Source organism: Rhea pennata, chromosome 31, assembly GCF_028389875.1.
Source record: "Rhea pennata isolate bPtePen1 chromosome 31, bPtePen1.pri, whole genome shotgun sequence".
In the NCBI taxonomy this organism is placed as follows: domain Eukaryota; kingdom Metazoa; phylum Chordata; class Aves; order Rheiformes; family Rheidae; genus Rhea; species Rhea pennata.
In genome coordinates, this window is record NC_084693.1 from 48,744 (window position 1) to 55,159 (window position 6,416).

The following is a 6,416-nucleotide window of genomic DNA, read 5'->3' on the forward strand; positions in this document are numbered from 1 at the left end:
CTACTTGCATTTGATGTTTTAATTCTTGGTGCCTAGCATGATGGATAGAGCGCCAAAGAAGGACACTTAATGGTGTGTTTGCAGTTTATTCTGGAAAATGCTTGTCTTGCTGGCTGGATGCTCCGAAAATGAGCTGATAATTTATATTAAATTTAAGCAGTGCAGAGCTTAAAAAAAATGATGCAAATATGGTGCTAAATCATTTAAATATGACCAAGATGTTTTGTAACTGTATGACTTTACATTCATATACTTTGCGTAAAGTATTGACTTCATAGTTTCTGATACGAGAGGGAAAATAGCAGTTGAATGAGTTAAGTGTTCTTTCTCCAGATACTTTGATACTGGGGCACTGGAAAGAGTAATCCTGTTGTGTTTGCCACTGTCTCAGTTTTTCTGTGAATTGATTGTTTATATTTTATTATTTTATACTAATAGGAGGAACAGTTGTGGGACCTCTGTTGGGATTTGTGATTTTCTTTCTTCTTCCCTTCACCACCTCCCCCCACTGCAAGGTATTTACACTGTAGATGGATTTGTACCATAACTCTTGATTTACAACAAGTGGAAGGCTCCTGTAGTCACACTTGTTGATTTATAGGGGATCTCTCCTTGCAGGATTCTTTGAATGATGATCTGGTAGTAGAGGTGCAGAGTGTTCTGGGTTATCCTTCTGCAAACAGCATAAGTGTCTTCTAGCACATTTGAAAGACATTTCGAGGCAACTTCCTCAGCTACAATCTGTTGTAACTACATCTTCCAGGAGTCATCTCATTGTTCATGGCAGTAATTTAGGTATGCATTTTTTTTTAAACCTGCAGAGAAATACTTAGATTGTAGTGGTTGTGGCAGTAATGTCCCAAATCTGGTTTAAAACTGTAGCTATTCTGCTGGAGTAATTTTTTTTTCTATTACGTGTAGATGAGTTGGCAGGTAAGAATCTTTCCTCATTTCAGAGTCAATAAGGTTGGAAGGGACCTCTACAGACCATCTAGTCCAATTTCCCAAAGATTCCCTGGTGCTGGTTCTAGTGGGGCTTGAACCCAGGACCTTCAGCATGTAAAGCAGATATGATAACCACTACACTATCTCTCTACCTTGTGATAGCATATATGAATATATTGTACAACACTGACTCGACTACATGCTCTTAGGACTTGCCAGTAACTTGTTCTGGTGTGAGAAGTGTCACCTTGTTCATACCCCTTTTGGTTTGTATCATTTTCCAGAGCTGAGAACATTCTTTATTATTCCCTGTTAGCTATGCTTCTTCAAGAATGATGAGTGAGAGACAAAGTGTTGAAATACAATTCACCAGCTATCTTAACGTTATTGATGCACCTGCTTAGTCCTTCAGTACAGTCTGTGTAAAATTTTGGGCCATGACTTCCTCCTCCTAGTGCTGTGCTGTCATTTATCTTGCTGTTGCTCCTGTTGTTTACCCTGGATTGAGCCAGTTCATCTCAAGTGCTTTGTCCAGTTGCTCAATCAGCAACATTCATCAGTATATGAATCAAATAGAGCTATTTAGCAGACTATAATCTCTTAAGGTGGCCAAAGTCGGCACATTAAAATATATTCAGTGATGGGTAGTAGTTCATGAATTGTTAATTTCCTGTCACGTTCTCATAACTACAGGAAATACCATTTAGTCGAAAATACAAGGCTACCTTTGGATATTTTTTTTAGCTATGTGGCTTTCAAATGTAGGCCTAAACAAATTACTTTGCGAGAGTTCATACCGAAAAATCAGAAGCATAAAGGTATTATGGTGGGATCTACAGATGAATTAGGGGAAAAATTCTAATTATCTTGTTAGAAGCAGATGACTATGAAGTTTTTAGGGTTGTGCCCCTGGATATTTAGAAGCAGGTTAAGAACTGTTTCCAGTGGTGACCCCCTTTTTAAAGGATGTAAATCTGTGTAACGAAAGAATGACTAGCACTGCAATCCCATAACTCTTTCTCCAGTGTGTTTGTCAGTGGCCACTTGTCTGTCATTTTAATAGCTACAGGAGTATTTTTGTATGAAAGCTTACTATAATTGACACTTTAAATAAAGACAACCTTACAGAATAAAGATTCAATGCCATTGCATGCTGGTTGTCTCATAGTGTCCAAAAGTTCAAATAGGTGTTAAAGGTATCTTGCGTGGGAACAGAGAGAGGTTTTCAATGTTTCATCTCCCTGAGGTCAGGCTCCAAGGTTTTTAAGGTGGTTGTTATCAAGATTTGCTCACAAAAATCTTATCCATCACCATTAAAAAAGAAGTCTGAGTTCAGAAGAGTCTATCACTATGCCATAGACTGTATGTGTGTGTGTGTGTGTGTGTGTGTACGTGTACACCTTTGAATTTTTTAAGCAGACTTTTTGAATTTTAGAGCAAATTTTACAGGTTACTGCTCCCTTCAGGTATATAGAAAAACCTTTTATGTATACTGTATTCCTGATACATATTTAGTTTGCTGTCTTTAATTACAGGAATGTGAAACTATAACAACTTCCTACTGTTAATATAGGTCATTTTTTTTTGCTGACATAACAGTAAGCTGTTTACCAAAATGCAAAATTGGTAAATTTTAAGATACATGGAGGTTAGTTACATGTAACTGTAAGAACCGGGTGGAGGGGATGGAGATGCCAGAGTTTCTGCTGCAAAAATGCAGTGATACTTTCAATTTCAAAACTGGAAGAATGAAACAAAATACTACATACAAAATGGATCATTAAGTCATTTATTTGGGTTGTGGAAACCAGGCAGACATGCTTGGGTTCCTCCTCCTTCCCACTCCCTGCCTTCTCTAGTCTCTTTAACACCTGTACAAAGCTAGTTGCAAGTCAGCTTAAATATTTGAGGTAAGTGCTCCTGATCTGTTTTCTTCAGTGCAAGTCAGCTATGCCACAGCAAGTGAGTGAAACTGGAACGTTTCACTCAGCGTTGCCTGAGATCATTTATTCCAATGAGACTACGCAGTAAATTCACAGAAGATGCACAAAAAGCACGTGATTTTTGTGCACAGCTAAACCACTAGATGGCCTCTAGTGGAAGAAATAATCAACATTAATTTGGATGAAAAGCTTATATCCAACAAATACATCTTTGCTAGGAGTCAGACAACTTTTAAGTCCTAGGCATAACTTGAATGCCATATGAAGAAGGAAACCATAAAATATCCCCCCCCCCAAAATATATATATATATATATATATATATATATATATATATATATATATATATATATATTTAAAAAACAGTAGAGTTGAGAAACTTTGCCATAGGATGACAGAATTTATGAAACGGCAAAAAATTTAGATCTTCTTACATGGCCTAAAGATAAGCATATGCATAAGCATGATCTCACTAACATGCATGAGCTCAGTAAAGCCTTGCTGCCCTAAGATCCTAAAGAACCCTTGGGTGAATTTACTTTAATGTTTTTACCTTGCTTTTTTTTTGTTTTTCTGTCTTACAAAGAAGAAGGTGCAACCCTTGAACTTAGGATAAGAACAAGTAGAATAGTTCTCCTCTGGAGTTTTCTTTCTTGTGATCAGGATATTGGAGTTGCTTGAAAATACTAATATTCTGCAGAGAATATTGGTAATAACAATAAAAATATCTATGGATTAGGGGTGGCCAAGATCCTGAGTCAATCTGATGGCATCCAGTATTGTTAGATGCTACTCTATACAGGCTTTCTGATAGATGTTTCTGCCTTAGCTGTGCAGCTCTTGCATGAGAGCATCTTTTCTGTTTACTTCTTTTACATTTTTTCCCATGATTCTTTTCATCAGACCTGTTACAGCTGTGTTACTGTAAGAAGAAAACATATATTTTTTTTAACAGTCAAGAAAGTAAGTTGCTGGTTCCAGACCTTGCACTTGCATGTTTTTAAATACTTCCTTTGCATTTGTTTGAATGTGGTATGTTTGAAAGCATCAGCGCAGTCTTTGTACTGTACTGCAGTGGTAACACACAAATTCTTCTCCTGTCTACACTTCCAGTGTTCCTTTCAGAGACCTGAATGTATATTTTAAGGTATAACATACGTATTTTTTTAAAAAACTAAGAAAATCTTAACACAAAGAATGCTGTCTTGTAATTTATTCTTCTGATGGTTTAAATATTGTGAGATGCTTAGGCTAAATCATGCTTTGCTAGACTCCTACTGTAAGCCTTAGCTTTCATCAGCAGGAAAGAATCAGACAAGCTTTTACACTTCAGTTTTCTGAATGCAACCTAAAATCTGAATTTTTATGTATTGATATTAATACTCTGCTAGAGACCAAAAATTAAGATGGTGAACTCCCTGCAATGAGTTGCACTTGTTGTTTTAAAAAGTCAAGGTTATGTTGATTGGATGTTCCCCAAATAATCTTGTCTGTGGTTCTCATTATTTTCTGGGTGAATCTCTCCAGACCTTCCTCTGTCCTCACTGAAATTAATATGTCTTGAGTACTTTGCAGTGCAGAACATACCTTACATTTCTAAGACCACACATGTATGCATAGCACTTGCTTATCTCCCGACGTCTTCCATTTCAGAAGTGTGAGGAAGAGCAATGGTGGAGGAATATGTCCCACAGTTGTTGAGGCTCCACTTTTTTAGTTTTTCCTACAGCTGACTGCTTTTCATTAGTGATAATGAGTTGTCTATGGGTGACTATGGAGTCTACTGAGATGACTTTGTCTCAGGGCTAGATGGTTAATGTACTGATGTACGTGATACAATATTTCTCTGTTGATGTAGAGTCTAAAACAATATATGAGCCCTTCTGTACTGGAAAGAAAGGAGGAACTACTGTGCAATACACTAGAAGTAAAGGGGTTTTGGTTTTTGTATGGTAGTTCTTTCAATATTGCTAGTTGCTATGATTTTTGAACTTTTTTTTCCATTGTAATACAGTACAATCTGCTGTTGTTACTGGTAAAATGCATGGTCAATTATTAATTTACATTAATAAGCACAGCAATATAAGTATCTGGAATCTATCCAGTGTATTAAACCATTCCACAAACTGTAGCCGTGGTATCCCGAGAATGTGTGTTTTAACGGTAACACTCGTATTTGAGTGTGAATAAACTCAGAGGAGAGAGATTAAGGAAGTGATTGAGATACGACTAAGGAGAGTTTTTGCCTGGAATGCTCCTACTTGCATACAATAAGGAAATCGCTCGGTTTTAAGAATGAAGAAACTATAACAAAGGAAACACATTCTAAATTTGCTGAAAACTAAGCCAAATCGGACTTCAGGAATGCCTACCTTCCTGCTGCCCTCTCCTCCCTCCCCCCCTTTTTTTCCTGGCCTTTCCCTTTCTGGCCTTCCTTTACATTCTCCTACTTATTTATTGCTATTTTTTTCCTTTCCTAATGTGTTTGGTCTTGCAGAGAAAGTACCTTCTCAAGAATCACATACCTACTGCAGGACAGAAGAAAAAATAGTAGTTCAAACAAAGCACTTGGGGAAAACATCTAAACATTTGTTCTATTATAGACTGACTGTGTGCAGGCACTGTACTTTCATGGTATTGTAAGTTCTAAGAGACTAGTTAAAATAGTTTTTAGTTAGAGATTTTTTTAAATATGGCAGCAATAACAGTGTTACCATTGGGACCTTTTTATTTGTCTCAAAACAGCAGAGTGGTTTTTTTGAATGATTTCTGAGATCCACAGGTGTCAAATAAGAGACTTCTAAAATGTGGGATCCTTCACAGGTACAATTCTGCCAGCAGATTCTCCCCTTTAAGGCAGTCTTAATGCATTCAGGGTTCAGAAAGGAGATGGAACTGTTGCTAATCTGCTTTTTCAAGGAAAATACCAAAAGAGCCCTGACCCAGTAAGTCTGTGATTAAGAAGTAAATCACATTACCATGGTAACAAGAGTCTCTCTGGTATGTTGAACTAGATGGACTAGAAGCTGTCAGAGGTGGAAGGGCCTAAATGTGCCACTGAAGATGATGTCAAAAATCCTGTCGATTTAAATGGAATCGGTATCCAGACCCAAAGAAGGTGGGAAGAGAGAGCTGAATTTTCGTGCTTTTCTTAAAACCGTTTCTCTATTCATGGGTTGTCAAACCCATTTGATTTGCTTTTCTTCTTTTCAATACGCACTTTTTTGTGTGTTTCTTCTTTAGCTGAATGGTACAGGAAGCTGAAATACAGCTTAAGGGCACGCAATATTAGATACGCTAATACTATTAGCATAGAGAAAGATGAAGAGAGATTTTTTTTTTCACATCTTACATATGGTGAGTAGAAAATAATCAGTGACTATGGACTTTGGCTGAGTCCTTTTAGCCAACCGCTGTGCATTCTGCAGTTACTGCAATGATAAATAACTGACAGTAGTTAAATGCTACAATCAGCTGCAGTGCAGAGAGCAACATAACTAATGGTAAACATAGTTGTTAAACACATAAA